This window comes from Leopardus geoffroyi, chromosome C1 (assembly GCF_018350155.1).
Source record: "Leopardus geoffroyi isolate Oge1 chromosome C1, O.geoffroyi_Oge1_pat1.0, whole genome shotgun sequence".
Classification (NCBI taxonomy): Eukaryota; Metazoa; Chordata; class Mammalia; order Carnivora; family Felidae; genus Leopardus; species Leopardus geoffroyi.
In genome coordinates, this window is record NC_059328.1 from 168258563 (window position 1) to 168285661 (window position 27099).

A 27099-nucleotide genomic window follows, 5' to 3' on the forward strand; every position below is an offset into this window, starting at 1 on the left:
GGTGGCTTCTTGGAAAGACTCACAGGACTCAGAGGCAGTTGTACTCAGAGCTACGTATACAAGTCAGGATACGCAGAGGGAAAAGTCACATCAGGCAGAGTCTGGAGGTTTCCAGACACAGCCTTCCAAAATTCTCTCTCCCATGGGCTGGCATGTCACAGAGAACTTGCTTGTTTTCTAACAATGACTTGTAGTAACACATGTGCAATGGCATTGTTTTCTGCCCAGGAAAGCTCACTTGAGACTCAAGAGTCCAGAGTTTTTATTATGGGACAGTCACATAGGTGCATTCTCCCTATGCAATCAGCCACATGTTACCAAACTTCCAGACTCTCAGAAAGAAAGCAGTTGTTCACCATGAATCACACGTTTTCACAAAGAGCATAGGCAAGGAGAGCTCGGTGCCCCTGACGTACAAATGGATCTTATTAGTAAATAAAATAGGGAACATTCCAAAATCCAACTGAACCAGGCCAGCTGAGAGCCAGCCCCCCAAGCAAGCCTTTTTAAAGAACAATAACAGTAGCTCTTCTATGTGAGCCATTTTCTTCACAATATTAAATTTAATATAATATGATAAAGGGCATGAAAAAATAGAGCAGGTTAAGGAGGATTGGGGTGCCAGATGGAGAAGCAATGGGAAAATAGATTCTAATTTTAAGTAGTTTGTTAGAGAGGGCTTCAATGAGAAGGTGATATATGTGGGCAAAAGCCTGAAGGCGGTGAGTCACTGGGCCACATAGATAGTTGAAGAAAGAACTGGCTTACAGAGGAACTCTCAGAGTGCAAAGGAACCGTGGTAGGTGGGTGTCCATTATGTTCAAATAGCAGCGAGGACAACAGTGTTGCTGAAACAGAAGAGTATGGAGGAGAGATTAGGAGAGGTGATCAAAAAGGCAATACTTGGATTTTCATTTACTAAAGTTTTTCATATGCTTTTTTTTTTTTGCTTATCCTTATATGGAGATTTCTTTTAGTGAGAATTGTAACTGGTTCTGCCAAAATTTCATGGCTTTCTCATCAAAATTTTAGTTCCAAAGTAAAGAGGAAATTTTACATTTTTAACATTTTTACACTAATGTATTAAATGTTTTCTTGCCTAGAGAGTAGAGTGGAATGGGGACTGTTTATAGACAGAGTCAGGCACAGTGCCTTGCCTAACTTCTATGGCAAATGAAATTTCTTTCTTTAGCTTGAACAGTGGGGATAGCTGCTCCTTGTGCTGGCTTCCACTATTCTCGCTGGAATTTTTTCTAGCATTGACCTTTCCCCCTCCCCCCTAAATCTTCCCCAGGACAAGTCCTCACACCAAGCGTCTGAATTAGGAATGTTTAAGTCAGGTTGAAGTTATAGTTGTGTGAGTAGAAGGCAGTAGACCTGGTCTGGGACTGCATTTCAGATCTCTGCTTATTATGCGTATCAGTCTGAGGTCAGCCAGAGCAGACACCTTTTTCTCTAATTGGCAGCAGAATCTGTTGGAATCTCTTATGGCAATTCCCTTTTGAATTTGCATATTTGCATTTAAGAGCGGGTTTGCAGACACTGGTGAGTGGCAGTTAGAAACACTGTCTAGACAAGAGATGTGCCTGTGAGCCTCCTTCAGTAGATGGATTGTAATGTTGTTTTGGGAAGCACCCTAAGGTAAGTGTCCTCGCTCACCTGGAGAGGGTATTGTGGTTGATAACTGATGTCCTACTGTGGCACAGAAGACAAGAATAAGCGCGTGCTTTCTATGTATTCGGCGTTTCCGTTCTAGATCTAGTGAAAGAATGACTGCAGTTGCAGTTGCCAGCGCTGTTAAAAGCAAATAAAGGAGCTCTTTGGGAACTGGAAAGGAACTAATTCAGGTTTTCCTCAAGTGATGCCATAGAGCCACTGCTACATACAGTCTTCAAGTTGTATATGGTATCAGCAGCAGCATAAGCTTTCTTGCAGTTAGTCCAGAAATCCTCCATTTCCTATAGCCGGATCCTGCCATCGTTTAGTTGGGGAAGAGGTCCAAGAGCTGCTGGGGTCATTAAAAATAGTACCATGCTCAGAGAGAGGTTAGTTTATATTGGTCTCTAAGAGATTTAGAGGAAGATAACATTAAAGTCCAGAAGCATGGTGGGGATCTATTGTAGTTAATTATAGTTAGAAGGCACTTGGGAGAAATTTGGGTTAGATAGAAAATCTTTCTGGGACCAGATGTTTATGTAGACCTAAGTAAGTGCTTAACTCTTACCTAATTCTCTACATGTGTCCTACAGTATAAGCCCCTTTCGGGCAGGGACTCTGTGTTACCTCTAGTCCCAGTACCTAGGTCCCCTCTGTGGACCCTCAGTACACATTTGTTGAACAGCAGCAAGCTCTTGCTGACCAATCCTATGACTTCTAAAGTCCAAGTTAATCACTTGGTTCAGGCATCTTTCCATTTAAGAGCTTAGATTATGTTATGGAAAAATTGTTGCTCCCAGGTCAGTGTTTTTAGGCACATTGGTAAATAGTATAATTTTTTTCGAGGCCCTCATTTGAAATCTCTGGAAACTGATGTGTTCCTTCCAGGGAAGTTATGAGGGTTAAACCAGAAAATTGACAGTTTCCAAAGGCCTTTTGCTGGAACATAATAAATGTTAGTTTCCTTTTCTCCTTTCAAACGTGACACCTTAAGATAAAATATAGCATAATCTTTAAGATGAGACTAAGGTAATAAAATTCAAAATGGCTTTTGAAGTTTATCAAAGTAGAGTACTCTAACCTAGATATAGTTTTGCTTTTTGCCTGTTTGTTTGTTTAACTGTAGCTTAAATCAAGCTAAGAATCAATTCAAACAACTTTTTCAATTAATTTTGGCACAAATAGAGCTAGTTTGCTCATTATGTTATTACTGTCTGGAATCCTGTTTTCTAGTTTAGTTTATGACTCTGGGAAAAGCTTTTTGGTCTGATCTAATGTGCCTTTTGAGAACAATTAGACTTGAGTGGATTTCAGAGAAGTGTTCTGTGAAATTTTGATTATGTTTTTAGTTCTCTGCTACTCTTAAAAAATAAAGACATTGATACATATGTAAACCTTTAAGATGATTATAATCATGTTCACTATCCCTAATATTTGTAGGGTTATCAGAAGATTCTCAGAGTAATTAAATAAAGGTCTTTCAGTTTTTATGTTATACATACCATATCCACTTTTTTTACTTCCAGATGGGAAAATACAGCGTAAGCTGAATGGCAGAATCTATCAGCCTTGTATAACCTCTGGAGAAATATTTTTAGTCCTTAGAACTATCATATAAGACTAGCTTTGACTGAGTTTCTGGTTTGTATATGTACGAGACAACAAGAAGTGAATTATTAAGAAGACTGAAAGGGAGGATTACTCAATGTTAATGGAGCTTATTTCCCCAAATTTATTGGGTCTCCATAGCAGTTATATTATCAGAGAAAAGGCCAAAGTTAATTCACCAGTCAGAAATTATAAAGTCTGCCGGAATGCTATTACTATTTCATAAATAAGTAGAGTGCCAAATACTAAAGATTTAAAAATTTTATTAAAAAAGTACTCCCTGTATTTTTTTTAGCCCCCAGCATCTATTTCAAATCTGAAATAATAGCAGTTTTGATACTTGAGCTCTAATTTTTTTTTTTATATATTTGAGAATAGTGTTGTTGTTGTTGTTCTCCTCCTCCTCCCCCTCCCCCTCCCCCTTCACATCCTCCTTCTCCCCCTCTATCTCCTCCTCCTCCTCCTTTTTTTTTTTTTTTTCTAAATAAGCCTCTGGCAACATCAGCCTGAACAGGAATATAACAGAGATAAATTGACTTCATGTTTAAAAATCTCAAAGAACTTAAGATACAGTTTAAATTGCATCAAAAGAAGGAAGTATTTCCTTCAATTTGTAAAAATGGCCAGTTTGAAATTATGCTTTCACGAAATAATTTTAATGTGATAAATTTGAAACAGAATTGATATTCTATGGGAACATCTAGAGACTTCTTGAAATGATTGTAAGATTATCTAATAGGATCTCAGTGTTTTGCACTAAATTTTTGGAAATTTTAATGAAAAGATCAGTAATTGCAGTAAAAACATCTTTCAAGATATAAAAATCGTTATCACATGTAAACAGGCATTACATGTGATTTCCGTTATGTTATGCTACCAAGTCTCTCAAAGTTATCGCAGTATTTAAATCCCAGTGGAAGGACTGGAGTCAGGTCAAGTCAGACTTGTAAAGTATGGTACATGAAATTCATGTTTACTGCCCAGAACTTCTGTATTTGGTAGCTTTTTTACATTAAAATTTGTTTTAATGTTTATTTATTTTTGAGAGAGATAGACAGAGCACGAGTTGGGGAGGGGCAGAGAGAGAGAGGGAGACACATAATCCGAAGGAGCCTCCAGGCTCTGAGCTGTCAGCACAGAGCCCCATGCTGGGCTCAAACCCACACACCCATGAGATCTTGACCTGAGCTGAAGTCGGACGCTTAACTGACTGAGCCACCCAGGCACCATAGCTTTTTTACATTCTTGATGTGAATACCCAGCAATCCCCATTTAATTATAGACATACAGTGCATGTATTTTGCCCTCTATGTAAAAACCTGCTTCCAGATAAAGAACAGATAATAGGTAGCTCTAATTTTCTTTAAACAAGTAAACTGGTGATTTTTTATATGCCTTTGAGGAATTAAAACAAACAAACCAGTTTTCTTTGCTACTATCAGTGATCACAGAAGGCAGGTATCTAAAAGTACCAGAATCTACACACTTTGCATCAACTCAGTCCCTGCTTTCGTAATATTGCCGTGGATTACTGAGCCAAAGAAAGGTCTTGTACTTTACTAGTCTGGTGCCTTTATTTATGGAGGTGATGGTGGTGGGTGGTGGGTGAGCCGGGAGGGTGGACTGAGGCTCAGAAGTGATGCAATTTTGCCAGCCTCACACATGTAGTGTCAGTGGAAGATTGAAAGCCAGACCGCCTGGATGCTCGCACAGAACTCAGCCTTGTGAAAAGCAGTGTATCATGTGCTGATTAAGTGCCCTAGCTCTGGAGTTAGAGCTTCTGGGTTTCCCTTTGACTCCAGCTCAACCGTTGCTATTTATTTAACCTGTGCCTCAGCACCTATCCCTATCATAGTCTTAGTGGGAAGATTAAATGAACTGAATGAAACCTAAGATAGCCTAGCATGGTGAGCACTAGATAAGTGGTAATAACATCATGCTGCCTTGAGGAGGCTGGTCTGTTCTGCCTTTTGACCTATATTTAGAATCATCTCAGCGATTAGTAGTTTCAGCCTGTGCCATAGTGTTATGTTTTACTTTTTCAGCCCATTAGGGAGGTTATTCCTGTTGACCCATGCCTTGACCCATGCATAAAATGCCATTAGACCCTCCATAAAAAGGAGCATTGGGCTATATTTCCCTGGTACTTGTATACATTAAACTGAAGTTCATATAAGTCAGTTCTTTAAGTATGAGGTAGAGAGTCCTTTGTAAGGATTTTTGCTGCCCGTTTCCAGGGAAACGGCCATTTAATTTACTTGATATTTCCCTAATGGACTCTATTAGGGTGGGGAAGTCACACTCGATTTTGTTTCTTTTGCACATACTAATTGTTGCTGCCACTGCTGAGACAGCACCATGCTCCCCAGCCTGTTTGACTATGAAGACAGCTTGTGTAGCTGGGACAAGAACTACATATTTGTTCTTTCTGGTCTGGTTGGCAGACGTTTCATCTCTACGTCTGTGGTAACCCATGAACTTCTTGCTTTAGGAATTATTCAAGTGTTTCCAGAAATGTAGTGCTGTGATTTTTCTCCCAGTGGCTGTGAGTTATAGTTCACATGGATGCTAAATTGTTTTAATCTTGGCGTATTGTTAAAAGATGCTCCCATCATACCACCTCAGTGAATAACATTACTCATCTGACAGAGAAATTTTTTAAAGAAATACTGCCCCCTTGTGTTGTAATATGGTATGCTATTGAAGGAGGGTAATTTCAGAAAGAAAAGCTTGTAAATTCTTTTAATTCTCCATAAGTATAATAGATCTCACTTCGAAAATTAAAATAATGTGTATTCTGTATAATACTTGAACATGTTAATAAGTAGTAACAGAAAAACAGACAGGATGTTTCTTGTATCTAGTATTATAAGCGGCAATAAAACGTTGCATTTTAGAAAGATTATAATCCATCATTAGTGAAGTTTCTTTGTATCTTTGTTGTGCTCTTCACACCCTCTCCCCTGAAAGGAATACTACTACTATATTAATTGATTTTTAATACTGCTTTACAGATGACAAAGAACTTCTGTTCTTATCATCTCCTTTAGTCCTCAAATCAACTGTGTGGGAAGAGGTATTACTGTTATTTTCCCCCACTTTAAAGAAAAAAAAAATGAACATAAGGAAAGTTGAATAACTTACCCAAATGTATACATTTAGAAAGTGTGATTGGTAATAACATAAGGAAAGTTAAGTAATGCACCTGACTCATACAGTTAAGGTCTTCTGACCTTAAATGCTGAGTGAGCCCCTCCTACTTATGAAGTACCAACTGCTTAGATATTCCATAGTCAGGATAGCCATCATATGCTTACATTGTAGAATTAGAATTTTCAAACAGTCATCAAACTGAGGCTCTGTTGTGGTTTCATGGTTTCATATTCTATACTTACCTCTGTTTTATGAAATGGCTTTCGATTACTATTCATGTCATTAATTTGTGGGCTATGAAAGAGTGCCAAAAATGGGGAAGAGAATCAAATGAGCTTGCTTGTATTCTGTAATTAGAAGTATATTTTATAGTTTAAAGAAATCATTGGAGCTGAAGAAGTTACTCAGAGGAAAATGTACCTATAAAATATGTTCAAATAACATACAAATCAAGTATTGCCTAGCTAAAAGTTGTTTTCCTTATTTTTATTTTTATTTGAACAATGAATAAATAAATTCCCATAGGTAAACTTTTCAACAATGTGGGAAAAGGAATTAAGAGGTTAAGGATATTTTCTCCTTGCCTAAATCCCAGTTTCTTCTCTGGAAGTAAACACTGTTAGCAGTGTAGTATACATTTTTCCAGTGTATTTTCTATCCATTTACATATATTTTATGCATAAGGACAAATAATAAAACTTTTTTGAGGTCATATGTAGGATTCATTTGCAACTATTCTGTTTACTGCTTTTTTACTTAAAAATATATGGAAGATCTTTCCATACAAATGCATCTAGATCCTATTTACATTTTTTAAATTGCTGCACTGGATGGTGTAACTAGAATTTAATTCTTCCATCATTGGCAGTCGTTTAGAATATTTCTTATTTTTCACCATTATGAATGATACCAGAATTACTTCTTTCTGCATGTTTCTTAGAGAACATTCATAACTGTTTATCTAGGATAGATGCTTAAAGTTGGAATCCGTGTGTCAAAAGGTTACCATATATTTGGTTTGAGAGATATGGCTAAACTGACCTCCAAAAATCCTTTATATATTTATATTTTGACAAAGCATCCAGCAGAGAGTGTTGCTTCAGGAAGAGTGTCTATTCCTAACCTTCTCCTCAAAGCTAAATCATATTAATATTTTAATTTTTGCTGATGGGTTGGGTGAAAAGTTTTATTTCACTATAGTTTTAATTAATATTTTCCTCATTACAGGTAAGGTTGGGAAACTTAACATCTATTTGTCATTTATATTTTTTCTTCCAAGAACTGCTTGTTCATGTGTTTATCCCTTTTTCTATTGAGCTTTTTTGGCTTTTAATCACTGATTTGTAGAAAGTCTTTTTATACTTAGATTTTACTTTTTCTGTTTTATATATTGTAGACTTTCTTTTCTTTGTCTACTTTAAAAATAAGGTTATGTGGTCCTTGTTTAGACAGAATTTATACATTTTTTTATATTGAGGTATGTTAGTCTTTCTTCTTTTAAAGGCTGCGTTTTTGTCTTCCTAAACAAAATGCTGTGTTTGTTTTCCTTCGGCTTTTGTGTTTGCCCTTTCATGACAATGAAATTATTGTACGATGTTTTTATACTTTATGGTTTCATTTACTTCCTTGCTCCTCAAATGAATAGCTAATGGTCCAAATAGTATTTATTAAGTAGCTTAATCTTTTCCACACTGATTTGAATATGGTTCTCGTATCTCAAGATCTAAATTGTTGTAGTTTTAAAATATATTATTTGTATCTGGTGGGGCACCTCTATGTTCTTTATTTTTTTTCAAAAGTTTATTGCACTACTCAAGTACCTTTTTTCTTTTTGTATGAATTTTGCATTCAGATGATTTGGTTTTATAAAATATCCTGTCAAATTTTATTCATACTGTGTCAATTACATTAATTTGGTGAGACATTACATATTTAAGACATTATGAATCTTCCCATATAAGAATTTTGCACATCTCTCTCTGTTTATGTTTTTTATAAGATTTTTTAAAGTTTATTTATTTATTTTGAGAGAGATCAAGCACGAGTAGGGTAGGGGCAGAGAGAGAGGGAGAGAGAATCCCAAGCCAGATCTGTATTGTCAGCGTGGAGCCTGACACTGGGCTCAATTTAAATTTCAGATGGAATAAATAGGTAAATGTGAGAGTAATGTGATGTGTCTTTTTATATTTCTTATTAGAATCTTTTTTAGTTTTCTTATTTTTGTTCTATTGCCAATGGGGTATACTTTTCTATATTATTTTATAGTTGATCATTGCTGGTATATTAGTGATCTATTAATAGTGTTTGTCTCTTGGGGCGCCTGGGTGGCTCAGTTAGTTAAGCATCTGACTTCCAGTCAGGTCATGATCTCATGGCTCCTGAGTTTGAGCCCCGCATGGGACTCTGGGCTGGCAGCCCAGAGTCTGGAACCTGCTTCGGATTCTGTGTGTGTCTCTCTCTCTGCCCACCCCACCCTCTTTTTTTGAAAAAGAAATAAACATTAAAATAATTACCAGTGTTTGTCTTTTGATCTTGTATTGGCCCCCTATAGAACTCTCATTAATGCTAATTATTTCTCAGCTGATCTGAAAATCAATGATTTCATCCATAAATAACGTTTGTTGGTCTCTTCTTTACAATATCTTTTCTTTCCCTAATTGCACTGGGGACTTCCAGTACGGTTTCTAAAGCAAGGTTGTTAGATGATATTTATGCTATGTTCCCGACTTTAACAGGAATGCTTCTATTGGTTATCATTAAATTTCAGGTGTCCTATAAATATACCTCACCTTGTGAAGGACTTTTAATTTATATTTTGCTAAGCATTTTTACCAGAAATTTTATTAAGCCTTTCTTTTCTTGACATAATCGCATGATTCATGGTTACATGTTTTGATCCTATAATATGATAGTATAACAAATTACCTTAATTGATTTGTTAAGTTGAACCACCCTAGCATTTCTAGGTAAGACTCGAATGGTCAAGGTAAGTTTTTTTTTAATCTACACTTTTTGATATAATTTGCTAATAATTTACTTATTGCATTTACACCTATGTCCTTAAATTTGTTTCCTTTATTGAGCTATCTGGTTCAGTCTTGGCATCATGGTAATGGTTCCTTTGTAGAGTAACTTAAAGAATGCTTTAAAAGCTATTTATTTTATGCTCTGGAAAAGAAAACTTTTGTATATAGTAATTATTTATTACAGATTTGGTAAAGCTATGTGAATGTTCTTCTTGAGAGGTAGGCATTTGACCACTTCTATAGTTTATTCTTTGACTATCAGCCTGTTCGAAATTTCTTCATTATTTTAGCAATGTGGATTCATCCAAAAAATTATTCAAGCCTAGATGATCAAATTTATGGAAAGGAAGTGATGAGACAAAGCGCTTAATTACCACTTCAGGTATATTTTCTATATCTATAGTTATATTTCCTTTTGCATTTATGACATTATTTTGGTCACATCTACAAAGGTTTTTAAATTTTATTTTATTCACCTTTTCAAAAAGGTGGCTTCTGGTTATATTGATGAAATTATTATTTCTATTTCTATTTCTATTTTTATCTTTATTAATTTATTTTGTCTTTTGTTGGAACTTTTTCTTATTAATTGCTATTAGCTATTGGAGTTTTAATCTCATTTCATTCATTTTTCATTCTCTTGATTTCCAACAAGTACAACTGAGGCTAAGTACTTTCCTCATATTATTGCTTTGGCTTCCATCCCACAGATTTTGATATGCAGTGTTCCAATTTTTCATTTATTTCTAAATAATTTATGATTTCTGTTTCTTTCTTTCCTTCCTTTTTTCTCCCTTCTCTCTCTCTGTCTCTCTCCCTATCTCCTTCCTTCCTTTCATTCATTCTCTCCCTCCTTCCCTCCCTTCCTTTTTTCCTTCTTTCTTTCATTTGCTCTCTCCCTCCTTTCTGTGTCCCCCCTCCTTCCTCCCTTTCTCTTTTTCTTCTTTCTTTACTTCCAACCATCCATCCTTTCTTCCATCTCTTTCTGTCCACCCTCTTTCCCTCTAACCCTCCCTTTCTTGCTTTCTTCATACTTCTTTCCTTCCCTTCTCTCCTCAGAGTGAAGGATGCTTATTATGGAGTGCCATCAGGACCAACACTTGTGGAGGGGAGGGAAAGGAAGCAGGAAGGACAGGAGAGAGCAGTTGAGCTGTGATGCAGGTCCAATGACAGTCCCAGTTGACCTCACCAGGAGTAAATGGTCTGCCAGAGTTATCTGAACTTTGTCCAAAATGACAGCCTTTGTATCCCTGCCTTGATCAATCATCAGATGTGGACTGTTTTTTGACTTTGAATCAGGTGCTTCTCTTCATCTGGGCACTCCCTGGAGGGGCTGATAGGTGAATACCATCAGCTGACAGCTCTCTAGCTGTCAGAGCCACTAGACCTTCTGTGAAAGGGACACCATGTGGTGCTTTATCATGTCCATCCTGGTTTCTTGTGTGCTTGGCACCTTCTCTGCTTACCATTCCTTCTCTTACCTTCTTCTGGGGACTTTTTTTTTTCTTGAGACGTATCCTTCAGAATTTCCTTAGTATGTTTAGTATCTCCCTTATTCTTAAATTGGTTCCAAAAGTCTAGCTAAGAGTTTTGTGTTTTTTCTTCTTAACACTTTGCAGGTATGATTTCATTATCCTCTGCATTGCTACCCTTTAGAAACCTCCTGTCAGTTTAATTGTCATTCGTTTTCATATCCTCTCATTTCTTTCTGGCTGCTTTTAAGATTTTGTCTTTATCTTCTGCTGTCCACTCCAATAGATCAAGTGGATTTCTTTTCATCGATCCTGTTTATGTTGCCTTCCTGCATCTGTGTCTCCTCCATTAAAAAAATTTTCCAGGGGCGCCTGGGTGGCGCAGTCGGTTAAGTGTCCCGACTTCAGCCAGGTCACGATCTCGTGGTTCATGAGTTCGAGCCCCGCGTCGGGCTCTGGGCTAATGGCTCAGAGCCTGGAGCCTGTTTCCGATTCTGTGTCTCCCTCTCTCTCTGCCCCTCCCCCGTTCATGCTCTGTCTCTCTCTGTCCCCAAAATAAATAAACGTTGAAAAAAAAATTTCCAGACATAGGGTACATCTTTTCATTATGTTACCTCTGCCTTATATTTCCTCTCTCTGTCTCTGTTATCTCTTTGTTTCTTTTTCTGTCTTTAAATTTTGATATAAATTCAAATCTCTAGACAGTTGCCAATATAGTAAAATTCACTCCCATATGGCCTTTACCAGGCTTCACTAGTAGTTTATATTTTGACCCATTTACTTTATCACTAGTACTTTCTTTGTGTGTGTGAGTATATGTGTGTGTGTGTGTGTGTGTGTGTGTGTGTGTGTGTGTGTGTTTGCGTGTATTTCATTACTATAGCTACATAATAGGTTTTCTCTAAAACCTAGTGCATTAAAAACAAATGGATTCTGTGGATTAGGAATTTGGATGGGGTGCAGTGAGCGTGGTTTGTGTCTGCTCATGATATTTGGAAGACTCACAGGTCAGATGCTGGAATCATCTGCAGGCTGTTCACTCACATGCCTGCCCACTGATGTTGGCTACTGGCTGGGGGAGACTCCATTTCTGTCCATTTGGGCCTCCCTGTGTGGTCTCTCTCTATCTAACGAATGGAGTCCTTTCATCTTGGACTTGTTAATGTTATCTTCTTTTATGTTTGTCTATTCTCTTTTGTCTTTCTTTTCTTCTTATTTCTCTGTCTGCCTTTTGTGGATTGTGTTTTAATTACATCTTTTAGGAAAATTTCTTCTGGGTTTGAAAGAGACATGCTCCATTTATCTTATGGAAGTTACCCTAAATTTTTTGAACACACGCAAGATCAGTGCATAAGCTTATGGTGTTCTCACAAGGTGTAAAATCAATTTAAAGAAAAATGTAAGCACTTTTTCTTTTTTGTTTTCTGTCCTACCTCCTATTACTAATGTTAAGATCATCTGGTATTATAGATCAGGTTGTTAGTAATTCTATTTGTGTTATTCTGCAAGAATTATTTTGGCTACATTAAGTACATATGTTCTAAGTAATTTAGAAAAATAGATAAAATGGACAGGCAGCCTGAATTCCAAAGCAGAGTTCTCAGAACTCGTTTCTGAGCTTGAGGTGCCTTTGTGAATGAATGTTGCTCATGGTAGAGGGCCTGATGGAGAAAGCTAGAACTTTGACTCCCCCCGCCCATTGTCTATACTTAGTGCCTCATTGCTTCAGCCTCCTGTTTTCCTCTTAAATATCTTGGGGGAGAATGTTCTGTTTGGTAGAGCATGCAGTCTCCCAATCACATTTGTAATTGCCAATAGCCCTCATATCTCTATATCCACTGCTAGGTTTGCTTTATTTCATAGAGAGAACTTTTAGAGAGAAATGTTGTTCTTTATAAACATTTGATCTAAAGTAGAAAACTATACCACAAATAGAAACTAAAACTCATTTTAGTAACAACGTGATAAGAGTTCAATTCATTTATGCCTGTGTCTTCAGTGTTATCTAAGAAAACTTCTTAAAATATATCCATCTCAGTTTTCTTATAGGTAAAATAGGAAAAAAAAAAAAAAAAGAGAAACTCTACCTTCAAGGTTGTTATGAAGATTAGCAATAATGTTAAGTACAAAGCAAGACACAGAGTAGATGTTTACGAATGTGGTAGTTTTCACTATATACCTTATTCTAGTACCATTCCCCACCCCCTTCCCCCTGCTGTGAAGCTCTTAGGTTATCTCCTGTCCATTCTGATAACTTTTTGGAGCCCATCTGTTGAGGGAATGCTGGCCTATGTTGTTTGTGTATATATATTATTCTTAATCTGTTGCCTAGAGATAAGCTGCTCTTCTCTAGTGTGAGAATTTAAAGATTATGGAATCATGAGAGGGGCTATGAATTCAAGAGAATGGCAGCCAAATATCAGAGGTTTATCTTCTTATATTTTCCCATGTTTAGTCATTTAAATGCCATCTTCATGATCTTTGCTTTCTACACATGTCGTATTATTATATAATATTTCTTTAAATTGACCTTAACTCAACTCACTTATTTTATATTGCCTTGTATTAACCAATAATATCCCTGAAAATATACGTATGGCCAGTTATGTGTGCTATTTATTTTAGTGGTTATTATATATATAAACTATAATTGTTAATATAAAATTATTCTTTAGTGTGTCACCTAAAATGATATTATTACATTATATTTTATCAGTGCTAGGCTTTGGGAAACTCTGTCCTAATGAGTGTAGTTCTCACTCTCTCCCAATTTTGTTATAAGCTTGAGTATCCGACTAAGCAACTAGCTAACTGCTTCTTCCCTTCTTTCTCATTTCCTGTGTATCCTACCACCCATTTATCCTTTCATTTACAGCTTAGTGCCCTGGGCTATACTTGGTACGTTGTAGGTACTCAGTGGGTATAATTGTTGAATAATGAACTTGAGGCTTTTCAAAAATGACTTGAGGTATCTAGTTTTATTTATTTGTCTTTTCCATTTTTATTTACATTTTATCCAGTGTTTAAAAATAAGGCAAACATGGTATACTTAGTTTATCTGAAAATAATAATAAAATTCCCAGATAGGGCAAAATACAACCATATTATTATTATTATTATTATTATTATTATTATTATTTTTTTTTTTTTTTAGCTGAAATATTGAGACTCAATGGCCTGAAGTAATTTACCAGATCTCAGAGTGAATTAGTCCTAGGACTTGATTTTGAACCCAGGATACTTGGCTATTAGATCAATCCCAGAACACTTGAGATATTTTCCAACCACCAGCTTGGAGATTAGGGAGGCAGGGTTTTATTACCTGTTGTCTATTGCATATAGTCCCTCTTCCTTTCTCTCTCCAACACAATTGCCCTGTCACATATTCACGCACATACCAGTATTCTGTTTTCTCTGTTGCTCTTGGGAATTGAGCTAGAAGCTATGTTTGTAATTACACTATAATTTGGATGAGGTGGAAAGTATACTATGGCTTATTTTTCTAATTTAGGGTAGAATTACATTTGAATAATTTGCAGTTCAGTAGCAAGGTCATATAGTTTGTAGTTGTATAATTTGTGTTACAGAAATGTACTTTGTAAACACAGCATACTTCGTCTATATAGACTATAGTGGTCAAATTTGGGTTTTATATAATCAAATGAGGGTTGCATTAAGACCTCCAGAAAAAAAAAATATGTCATTGACTTTGTATTCTAAAGCTCTTTTATATGAGATGATTTATATCTGGCAAAAGATGTGAGGTTCTGATTGAAAAGCAATCAGATGAGAGCTGTATGTACTTAGTAATACTGTGTAATCTGATAAGCTGTTCCTAGCTTACTCCCACTAAGCACGGTAGACAGGAATACAGTTTTCCTAGGAAGAGATGGGCTGTAATTTATTCTAATGCCAAGGACAAATTTATGCTGCAGTTTCCAGTATAGAGAACCTAACAAAAAGGAACCATCTTTTTAAAAATATGCAAAAAATTCTTCATTCCTTTTATTGATTAACCTGATGTGTGTGTGTGTGTGTGTGTGTGTGTGTGTGTGTGTTTTAAATTTTTTCACAAAGATCTCCAACCATTGGAATAGTACTCTGTGTAAATTATGACTAAAGGCTTTTCTCCAGAAAATTTATGGCAGGTGAACAAAATAAATTATTTCTGAAAGTAAGAATTAGAGCTACCCTTCTGCAAAACAGAAACTTTTCTTTTATATCCAGTTCCTCATTTTATTGCCTTTGTTGCAGGCATAGGCATGGATTTTACCCCTCTGTGTACATCTCTCTTACACACACATGCACTTATGTGTGCATACACCCTTCTCCTAACCTCCCCCCTCGACCCCCTTCTTTATGGTTTATTGAGCCTGGGTCCTTGTTTTAGGACCCTCTGGCCTGGGACCTGCCATTTGTGACCCATACAGGTCAGTGGTAACCTTTGACTACCCGAATTTTATGTTTCTAGGCTCTCTTTCTCTGTAGCTGTTTTTCTTCGGTCAACATATCCTGTAATAATAGGTCTGTTTTGTAATTCAGCTCTTAGAGTAGGAGCTCTTGCTTTCTTCAGTGGCAGTTAGTTGATCTTCTAAAATCATTATGCCATGCTAAGGGTAAAAAGTGAGAAGATTATATATTATTTTTTGTAGCATGTGAATTTTCATACATGAGTTTATAATCTAACTTCCAGAAACAGAACATGTTAGGCAGAAAGAGAGACTGGAGGAAGAGGTTGCTTTGGACGTTTGTGCAGTCTGATGATAACCGTCAAGGACTTGTTATGTAGTGCCTCTGGTAAATGTGGCTGTGTTGCATTGATTACATTAAAATTTCCCTAGATACTGGGTCAGATATTATGTCATTTAGAGGGGAAGTCTCCTCTTCATTCCTTTCCGTTTCCTTCCCTTTTTCCAACCCACAGTTTTATGGATTATATCACAGCTTAAGTTTTCATTGTTTCACTCTGGCTGTGGACCAGGCTTTTGAAATTCTGACCAATTTTCCAACCTTGTTTTCTCCAATTTTCATCTTCATCCTTAGCTCTTCTCTGATATTTATTCAATTTCAATTTAAATCTATCATTTTAAAGGTATAAAATGTTCACAGTAATCTATTACAGTCTGTAATGGAATTAATGTAGATTGCAAGTGTGGATAATTCCAGTAAAGAAATACCTTTAATTATTCCCCCCCCATAAATTTAGATAATTTCCTTAATGCTCCAATTCAATTTTGGTTGTAAGGGAAACATCATGTACAAAGTCTGAGAATTTAAGAGGCTATATGAGCGCTGATGTGCCTGATTTGTGAATATACCAATTTCAGGTTCAAGAAAACAATATTTTTAATTAACAAAAACAGTTGCTATAACTTAAATGAATTATTGTAAGATGTTCATCATAATATTGTCTAAAAGAATATTTAATATATTATAGTTAGTAATAAATATAAAATAATATTGTTTAAAATACCAAAACTTTGGAAGCATCTCACATACTTAATATGAATGGGAGTTTAAGAAAATGATACACTTAATCTATAGAATATATTTACCTTTAAATTGTTTGTGAAGAGTTTTTATTCCATGCACTTGTATATATTAAGTGAAAAAAATGCAAATAATGATTTAAAGTATGTGGAAAAAAATGAGACACATACCAAAATGTTAATGGGTTGCCTTTTGTTGATATTTCTCTTAGTCTTTTTTTTTTCAATGTATGAAGTTTATTGTCAAATTGGTTTCCATACAACACCCAGTGCTCATCCCAAAAAGTGCCCTCCTCCATACCCATCACCCACCCTCCCCTCCCTCCCACCCCCCATCAACCCTCGGTTTGTTCTCAGTTTTTAAGAGTCTCTTATGCTTTGGCTCTCTCCCACTCTAACCTCTTTTTTTTCCCCTCCCCTCCCCCATGGGTTTCTGTTAAGTTTCTCAGGATCCACATAAGAGTGAAAACATATGGTATCTGTCTTTCTCTGTATGGCTTATTTCACTTAGCATCACACTCTCCAGTTCCATCCACGTTGCTACAAAGGGCCATATTTCATTCTTTCTCATTGCCACGTAGTACTCCATTGTGTGTATAAACCACAATTTCTTTATCCATTCGTCAGTTGATGGACATTTCGGCTCTTTCCATAATTTGGCAATTGTTGAGAGTACTGCTATAAACATTGGGGTACAAGTGCCCCTATGCATCAGTACCCCTGTATCCCTTGGGTAAATTCCTAGCAGTGCTATTGCTGGGTCATAGGGTAGGTCTGTTTTTAATTTTTTGAGGAACCTCCACACTGTTTTCCAGAGCGGCTGCACCAGTTTGCATTCCCACCAACAGTGCAAGAGGGTTCCCGTTTCTCCACATCCTCTCCAGCATCATAGTCTCCTGATTTGTTTATTTTGGCCACTCTGACTGGCATGAGGTGATATCTGAGTGTGGTTTTGATTTGTATTTCCCTGATGAGGAGTGACGTTGAGCATCTTTTCATGTGCCTGTTGGCCATCCGGATGTCTTCTTTAGAGAAGTGTCTATTCATGTTTTCTGCCCATTTCTTCACTGGGTTATTTGTTTTTCGGGTGTGGAGTTTGGTGAGCTCTTTATAGATTTTGGATACTAGCCCTTTGTCCGATATGTCATTTGCAAATATCTTTTCCCATTCCATTGATTGCCTTTCGTTTTGTTGGTTGTTTCCTTTGCTGTGCAGAAGCTTTTTATCTTCATAAGATATTTCTCTGAGTCTTAATGCTGTGCTTTAAATTTGAAATTTTCAACTTTTTTTTTTTTTTTAATTCCTGTTCACAGTGATCTGATATGAAGACCAGACTGAAATCCTAAGTCTTACATGGTTAGGAATTGAACAGCTTTTCAAGTGATTGCTCAAAAATCAGGTTTTAAAGTTGGAACCATCTTTAAAAAAAGGTAGACACTGTACATAGCTATTTTATACAGCAATGCACACTGGAAAAGATGATACATTTCTTATTTGTTGGATGTCACTTAGCTTAAGTTGATAGAGTTTTTCAAAGCTTTTATCCTTACCGTTTTTTTTTTTTTCAACGTTTATTTATTTTTGGGACAGAGAGAGACAGAGCATGAACGGGGGAGGGGCAGAGAGAGAGGGAGACACAGAATCGGAAACAGGCTCCAGGCTCTGAGCCATCAGCCCAGAGCCCGACGCGGGGCTCGAACTCACGGACCGCGAGATCGTGACCTGGCTGAAGTCGGACGCTTAACCGACTGCGCCACCCAGGCACCCCTTATCCTTACCATTTTTATTTCCCCCATCTGTTTCTACCAAATACTGATACATAGGTAGGAATGTTAGTCTTTTGTTTTAACCAGGCTGTTAGTATATAGTGTACTTTACTGCGGTTTTAATTTGCATTTCCGTGATGAACAGAGATGTTGAACATCTTTCATGCTCATATTGACAGTTTTTCTTCTGCATCATTGTTTTGAAGAAGTTTGTGTTTGTAAATGAAAAGAACCTGGTGGCCTCAGTTTTCTTTCTTTGCACTAGTATTTTAGCTTCCTGCCATCCTCAGCCAACTGTGCATTGAAGTGATGCTGCCAAAGGAGGAATAAAAAAGGAAGCTTTATGCTTGTATTGAATTAATTCATAAAGCTTGGGGTGGAGAAGTTAACCTCTGTGTATAACACTCTTTTCTGATTAACAGACGGCTGTAGACCCTGTATCCTTGGGAGATTGGATCCTATTGTAGCAGGTGTCAAACTATCACTGCTCTGGGTGCATCTCTGTAGAGTTCAAATCTTGTGCATTCCCTTAAAATAAATTCCGTGGGTACTCAGGTTTTTAACATAAAAGTACGGAATGAGCTCTTATATTACATGGAGTGTTTCGCATGATTTTAATGTAATAATACTGTGTTTTTGAACAGTATGTTTGTTTCCTGGGAGATTTTTTTAAAATTGGGAGATATTAGATACATTTAAAAAGGTTTACAAGGTGCTGTTGTAACAGTGTAAATTAGAAGTTGTGAGACGCATTTCTGTTTTCACAAGGTTAGTTACATTCAAATAACACTGAGTGCCATATATTTTTTTTGTAATTTTTTTCTATAACCAGCCCTTCATGCATAGAAACACAAAAGACATAAAAATAAAATTCTATGAAATTTTAAGCTCTCTTAGTAGAAACACTTTTCTAGATACGTTTATTCTCTCTCTCTTTCTCTACATGTGTATCTATACACACAAATATTACTTAGTAACTTTAGGTAAATAAACCTGATATATAGACTTGAGTTCCTTTTTTTATAAAGTAGAATAGTATTAATCTTGTTCCACAAGATTCTTACAACAAATAGTAAAGCAATAGAATGGAATATTTATATGATAAGAGTTTATCAGTGGAGACAGAGTGGGGGCTCTCATAGATTCTTACAGAATCTACCCCAGGGAGTTTAAGGATGCTCTGGACCAATGAACGTAAATATCAGAGAAAGTTTGAGGACCCTAAAATAATACTCAGTCTCATCTCTGATTTTCATGGGGGTTTAAGAGCTTTGTGTGAACAAACTTGAATGCTGGCCATGAAAGAGGTCCATCCATCTACAGACATGTCTAATGAAAGAGAAAAGGAAACTCTGAAAGAAAAATCATAAACATATGATGTGTATAAGAAGAACTAAGAAGTTTGACCAGACTTTATGAGGAATAGGGGAGCAAATTTTGCCGTCCCAAGATACGCCTCTTTGGCATATTGATTATTTGTTTATTTAAATTCACATATAGTGTTATATTAGTTTCTGATCCACCCCTCCTTGTTCACTGTATTTAAGAGTCTGTTTTTTTTGGGGCGCCTGGGTGGCGCAGTCGGTTAAGCGTCCGACTTCAGCCAGGTCACGATCTCGCGGTCCGTGAGTTCGAGCCCCGCGTCGGGCTCTGGGCTGATGGCATAGAGCCTGGAGCCTGTTTCCGATTCTGTGTCTCCCTCTCTCTCTGCCCCTCCCCCGTTCATGCTCTGTCTCTCTCTGTCCCAAAAATAAATAAACGTTGAAAAAAAAAATTTAAATAAGAGTCTGTTTTTTGTTAGTCTTTTTCTTTGTTAGTTTTGTTTCTTAAATTCTACATATGAGTGGAATCATATTGTGTTTGTCTCTTTTTTTGTCTGATTTGTTTCACTTAACATTATACTCTCTGGGTCCATCCATGCTGTTGCAAATGGCAAGATTTCATTCTTTTTCATAACTGAATAATATTCCATTATATATTTATACCACATCATCTTTATCCTTTCATCTATCAAAGGACACTTGGCTTGCTTCCATATCTTGGCTATTGTAAATAATATTGTAATCAACATAGGAGTACATCTTTTTAAACTAGTGTTTTTGTTTTCTTTGAGTAAATTTCCAGTAGTAGGATTACTGGATCATATGGTAAATCTATTTTTAATTTTTGAGGAACTTCTGCAGTGGCTGCACCAATTTGAATTCCCACTAATAGTGCATGAGGTTTCCTTTTTCTCCACATCCTTGCCAACACTTGTTATTTCTTCTCTTTCCTTTTCTTTTCCTTTGATTTTATTCATTCAGACATGCATGAGATAATATCTCATTGTAGTTTTGATTTGCATTTTCCTGATGATTAGTGATGTTGAGAATCTTTTCATGTGTCTGTTTGCCATTTGTATGTCTTTGGAAAAATATCCATGTCTTCTGACCATTTTTAAATTAGATTACTTTTAATTGGATTAGTTGGGATTTTTTGGTGTTGTTATATAAGCTATTTATATATTTAGGATATTAACCCCTTACTAGATATATCATTTGCAAATATCTTTTCCAGTTCAGTAGGTTGCTTTTTTGTTTAGTTGATGATTTCCTTTGCTGTGCAGAAGCTTTTTTTTTATTATATGAAATTTATTGTCAAATTGGTTTCCATACAACACCCAGTGCTCATTCCAACAGGTGCCCTCCTCAATACCCATCACCCACCCTCCCCTCCCTCACACCCCCCATCAACCCTCAGTTTGTTCTCAGTTTTTAAGAGTCTCTTATGCTTTGGCTCGCTCCCTCTCTAACCTCTTTTTTTTTTTCCCTTCCCCTCCCCCATGGGTTTCTGTTAAGTTTCTCAGGATCCACATAAGAGTGAAAACATATGGTATCTGTCTTTCACTGTATGACTTATTTCACTTAGCATAACACTCTCCAGTTCCATCTGCATTGCTACAAAACGCCATTTCATTCTTTCTCATTGCTATGTAGTATTCCATTATGTATATAAACCACAATTTTAGAAAGAGAGAGTGAGCAGGGGAGAGGGGCACGTGGAAAGAGAGAATTCCAACAAAGCTCCACACTCGTGCAGAGCCCAATGTAGGGTTCTATCCCATGACCCTGGGATCATGACCTGAGCCAAAATCAAGAATCAGGTGCTGAACCGACTGAGCCACCTAGGTTCCCCTGCAGAGGTTTCCTATTTTAATATAGTCCCAATAATTTAATTTTGCTTTTGTTTCCTTTGCCTGAGAAGACATTTATAGAAAAATGTTTCTATGGGCAGTGTCAAAGAAGTTGCTGCATATGTTTTTTTCTAGGAGTTTTATGGATTCAGATATCACAGTTAGGTCTTTAATCCATTTTGAGTGTACTTTTGTGGATGGTGTAAGAAAGTGGTTCAGTTTCATTTTTGTTTTTTGCGTATAGCTGACCAGTTTTTCCAGCACCATTTGCTGAAGAGACTATCTTTGTCTCATTGTAATTCTTGCCTCTATTGTTATAGATAAATTGACCATATATACATGGGTTTATCCTGGGCTCTCTATTCTGTTCCATTAATCTGTGTGTCTGTTTTTGTGCCAGTATCATACTGTTTTGATGACTACAACATTGTAGTATATCTTGAAATCTTGGATTGTGATAGCTTTAGTTTTATTGTTCTTCCTTAAAATTGCTTTGGCTATTGAGAGTCTTTTATGGTTTAACAGATTGTAGTGCTCTGTTCTAGGTCTGTGAAAAATGTTGGTATTTTGATAAGAATTGCATTAAACCTGTAGATTGCTTTGGGTAGTATGGACATTTTAACAATACTGAATGTTCCAATCCATGAGCATGGAAGATCTTTCCATTTGTTTTTGTGATCTTCAGTTTCTTTCAGCATTGTCTTATAATTTTCAGAGTACAGGTCTTTCACCTCCATGCTTAAGTTTATTCATTGGTATTTCATTATTTTGGTGCAATTATAAGTGGGATTTTTTTTTCTTAATTTCATTTCTGCTGTTTCATTATTAGTGTAAAGAAATGCAACAGATTTTTGTATATTAATTTTGTATCCTGCAACATTACTGAATTCATTTATGAGTTCTAGTAGTTTTTTGGTGGAGTCTGTAGACTATCATGTCATCTGCAAAGAGTGAAAGTTTTATTTTTCCCTTACTAATTTGGGTGCCTTTTATTTCTTTATGTCATCTGATTGCTGTGGCTTGGACATCCTGTGCTATGTTGAATAGAAGTGGAGAGAGTGGACATCCATGTCTTGTTTTTGATCTTAGAGGAAAAGCTCTTAGTTTTTCACTATTAAGGATGATATTAGCTGTGGGCTTTTCATATATGACCTTTATCATGTTGAGGTATGTTGGCTCTAGCCTTCTTTGTTGAAGGTTTTCATCATGAATGGATTTGTATTTTGTGAAATGCTTTTTCTGTATCTATTGAGATGATCATATTTTTAAAAATTCTTTTTCTTTTTATTGTTATGCATCATGTTGATTGATTTGTGAATATTGAACCACTCTTGTATCCCTGGCATAAATCCTCTTTGACTGTGGTGAATGATATTTTAAATGTATTGTTGTGTTTGATTTGCCAATATTTTGTTGAGGGTTTTTGCATTTGTGTTCATTACAGGTATTGGCTTGTAGTTTTCTTTTTTGTAGTGTCTTTATCTGGCTTTGGTATCAGGGTAGTGTTGGCCTCCTAGAATGATTGGGAAGCTTTCCGTCCTCTTCTATTTTTTTGGAATAGTTTGAGAAGAATAGGTATTAACTCTTCTTTAAATGTGTGCTAGAATTCACCTGTGAAGCCATCTGATCCAGTATTTTTATTGGGAGTTTTTTGATTACTGATTTCATTGCTAGTATTTGGTCTGTTCAAATTTTCTATTTTTTCCTGATTCAGTTTTGGAAAGTTATGTTTCTAGGAATTTATCCATTTCTTCTAGGTTGTCCAATTTGTTGGCATATACTTTTTCATAATGTTCTCTTATAATCCTTTGTATTTCTGTAGTGTTGATTCTTGTATCCCCTCCTTCATTCTGCATTTATCTGAGTCCTCTCTCTCTCTCTCTTTTTTTCATTTTCTTGATGAGTTGGGCTAAAAGGCTTATCAATTTTGTTGATCTTTTCAAAGAACCAGCTCCTGTTTGGTTGATCTGTTTTATTGTTTTGTTTTTAGTTTCTATTTTACTTAGATTTGCTCTAATCTTTTTTATTTCTTTTCTTCTTCTGGCTTTGTTTGCTTTTCTTTTTATAGCTTATTTAAATATAAGGTTAGGTTGTTTATTTGAGATTTTTCTTGTTTCTTGAGTGGCCTGTATGACTATAATCTTCCTTCTTAGAACAGCTCTTGCTGCATCCCAAAGATTTTGGACTGTTGCATTTTCATTTTCACTTGTCTCCATGTAGTTTTGGATTTCCTCTTTGTTTTTTTGCTTGTCCCATTCATTGTTTAGTAACATGTTATTTAACCTTCATATATATGTGTTCTTTCCAGATTTTTTCTTGTAATTTATTTCAAGCTTCATAGCATTGTGTTTGGAAAAGATGCATGATATGATTTCAGTGTTTTTTAATTTATTGAGATTTGTTTTGTGGCCTAACATGATCTATTACAGATAATGTTTCATGTGTACTTGAAAAGAATGTGTGTTCCACTGTTTTTCAATGGGAAGTTCTGAATATATTTGTTAGATGCATCTGATCTAACGTGTCATTCAGAACCACTACTTATTTGTTGATTTTCTGTTTGGGTGATCCATCCATTGATGTAAGTGGGGTGCTAAACTCCCTTACTATTATTGTGTTACTGTCAGTTTCTCCCTTTATGTCTGTTAATAGTTGCTTTATGTATTTAGGTGCTCCATGTTGGGTGCACTGATATTTACAGTTGTTATAGGCTCTTGTTAGATTTTTTTCTTTATCATGTAGTGTCCCTCTTTGTCTCTTGTTACAGTCTGTGTTTTTTTTTAAATTTATTTATTTATTTTGAGAGAGAGAATAGGGGAGGGGCAGAAAGAGAGGGAGAGAGAGAATCTCAAGCAGGCTCCATGCTATCAGTGCAGAGCCCAATGTGGGGCTCAGTCTCACGAACTGAGAGATCATGACTTGAGCCAAAATCAAGAATTGCACTCTTAACTTACTGAGCTACCCAGGTACCCCTACAGTCTTTGTTTAAAGTCTATTTTTTCCAATACAAGTATTTGCTACTCCAGCTTTCTTTTCACTTCCATTTGCGTGATAAATGCTTTTCTGTTTCCTCATTTTCAATCTGCATGTGTCTTTAGGCTGAAATGAGTGTCTTGTAGACAACCTACAAGAGATAGCATATAGATGGGTCTTGCTGTTTTATCCAGTCAGTCACCCTGTGTCTTTAGTTTGGAGCATTTAGTCCAGTTACATTTAAAGTAATTGTTGATAGGTATGTACTTATTACCATTTTATTACTTGTTTTATAGTTGTTTTCATAGTTCTCTGTTCTTGTTTTGCTCTCTTCCTTGTAGCTTGATAAGTTTTGTTAGTGTTATTCTTGGATTTTTTTCTTTATTATTTTTTTTGTGTGTGTATCTATTACAGGTTTTTGGTTTGTGGTTACCATTAAATTAATATAAAACATCTTGACTGATTTCTGTGGATATAATTAATTTTACTACTTATGTGCTTTAACCTTCATAGTGGTTTTATAAGTGATTAATCCACTACTTTTATTATATGTTTGCATTTACCTGTGAAATGTTTTTTTTTCATAATTTTCTTAATTCTAATTATGGTCTTTCCTTTCCACTCAAAGAATTTTCTTTAACATTTCCTGTAAGGCTGATTTAGTGATAATGAACTCCTTTAGTTAGTTGGTTTGTCTTGTTTTGTCTGAGAAACTCTTTATCTGTCTCATTCTGAATGATAGTCTTGTGGGGTAGAGTATTCTTGGTCGTGTTTTTTTTTTTTTTTTCCTTTCAGAACTTTAAATGCATCATACCACTAACTTTTGGCCTGCAAAGTTTCTGCTGAAAAATAAGCTTAGAGCCTTATGGGGTTTCCCTAGTATGTAACTGTTTTCTATTAATGCCTTTAAAATTCTCTCATTATCATTACTCTTTGTCATTTTAACTATTATGTGTCTTGGTGTTCATCTCTTTCTGTTTATTTTGTTCAGGGCTCTCTGTGCCTCCTAGATCTGCATATCTATTTCCTTTGCTAGATTAGGGACATTTCTGCAATTATTTATTCAAAAAAATTTCTTCCCCCTTCTCTCTCTTTTCCTTATCTGTATAATGGAATCCCTATAATGTGAATGTTATTACACTTGATGAAGTTGCTGAATTCCTTTAACCTATATTAAGCTTTTATTATTCTTTTCTCTGTTTGCTATTTAGCTTGTTGGCTTCCCATTATCCTGTCTGTCAGATCACTAATCTACATCTATCCTTCTTTCTCCTCTAATCTGCTATTGATTCCCTCCAGTGTATCTTTAAAATTTTAGTTACTGAGTTCTTCATCTCTGACTGGTTCTTTTTTATATTTTCTATATCTATTTTTGTTAAAGGACTTCCTTCTCAATTCCAGTGAGGAGATAACTTTATGATCATTGCTTTGAGTTCTTTATCAGGCATATTGGTTACCTCTGTTTTATTTAGCTCTTTTGCTGCGGTTTCATCCTATTATTTCATTTGGGACATATTCTGCTGTCTCCTCATTTTGTCTAACTCTCTTTTTTTCTATGTATTAGGAAAGTCATCTATGAGTGTAGTGGCCCTGTGAAGAAGTCCTGTGGTGCCCTGTAGTGCAATTTCCTCTCTACCTCAGAACCAGGCATTTCAGGGATGTCTCTACTGTAGGTTGTACGTGTCCTACCTTTGTGCCTGAGCCATGTTTGCCTTCAATCCAGTAGGCTGCAATGGCCCACTTTGCCTGTTGTGGGCATAATGAGCAGGGTTTGTTCCCTGTGCTGTTAAGGGGCCTTTCTGGGGCTTGTAATTGGATGATGTCAGTAGTCAGACCAGATGCCTGCCCTAAGTCCATTGGCCAATGGTGCAGTCACATTGAAATGCAGGGGTTCTTTCCCTGTGCTGCCATGTGAGAAATTTTCATTGGTGGATGGGGCCAGCAGTCACACCAGATCCCTGCTCCCAGCCTGTCTGCCAGGGCTGAATGACACTGGTTGGTAAGACAGTCTCTCTGTGCTGCCAGCTATGATGTTTGGCTACTGAGGTTACTGAGACTGTGGGTACACTGATTTATATAGTTATCTTCCCCTTTCCCCAAAGCAGGAGTCACTTTGGAGTGGCACTGATCCCTGCTGGGATTGCTAGCAAGGTTTGTCATGGCAGGAGCCACTTTGAAGTGATGCCTACAGAGTGGGTCATGTTGGATGGGGTGGAACCATAGGAGAGCATGGGGGCAGAACAGGCTGTGATAGATAACAAGATAAGTAGACAGTTTTCCCACTGATTACTTCAAGTGTCTTGGATATGGGCTTCAGGAGGGGTGGGAAATGGTTTCCCACCACCAGCACTTGTGTTGTTGGAGAAATCTCTCTCAGATCCCTGCCCCTTCATCACACATTCTGAGATTAGTAAATAAATGTTCTATATCTCAACCACATTTCAAACTGCTGCTTCTATGCTGTATCTGGCCCATTGTTTTTGTTTTGCTTGCTCTTTAAAGGTGGGGACCCAGTTTCTTATTGCTTACTGGCTCTCCAGAGCTAAGCTCACTGATTTTTAAAGTACCAGAGTCAATCCCCACTGATTGTAAAAACTCACAAAGTTCAGTCCCACTGGTTTTCGAAATAAAAATGTTATGTTATCTTAGTATGGGTCTCCCATGTTTGGGGTGTCTGGTGTGGGGTCTAATCCTGTGCCTGTGGTGTCCATCCCATTTGAGGATAGTCTCAACTGGTGTTTGGGTCCCAACTGCATCCTTGCCCCTCTTTACAATTAACTGTAG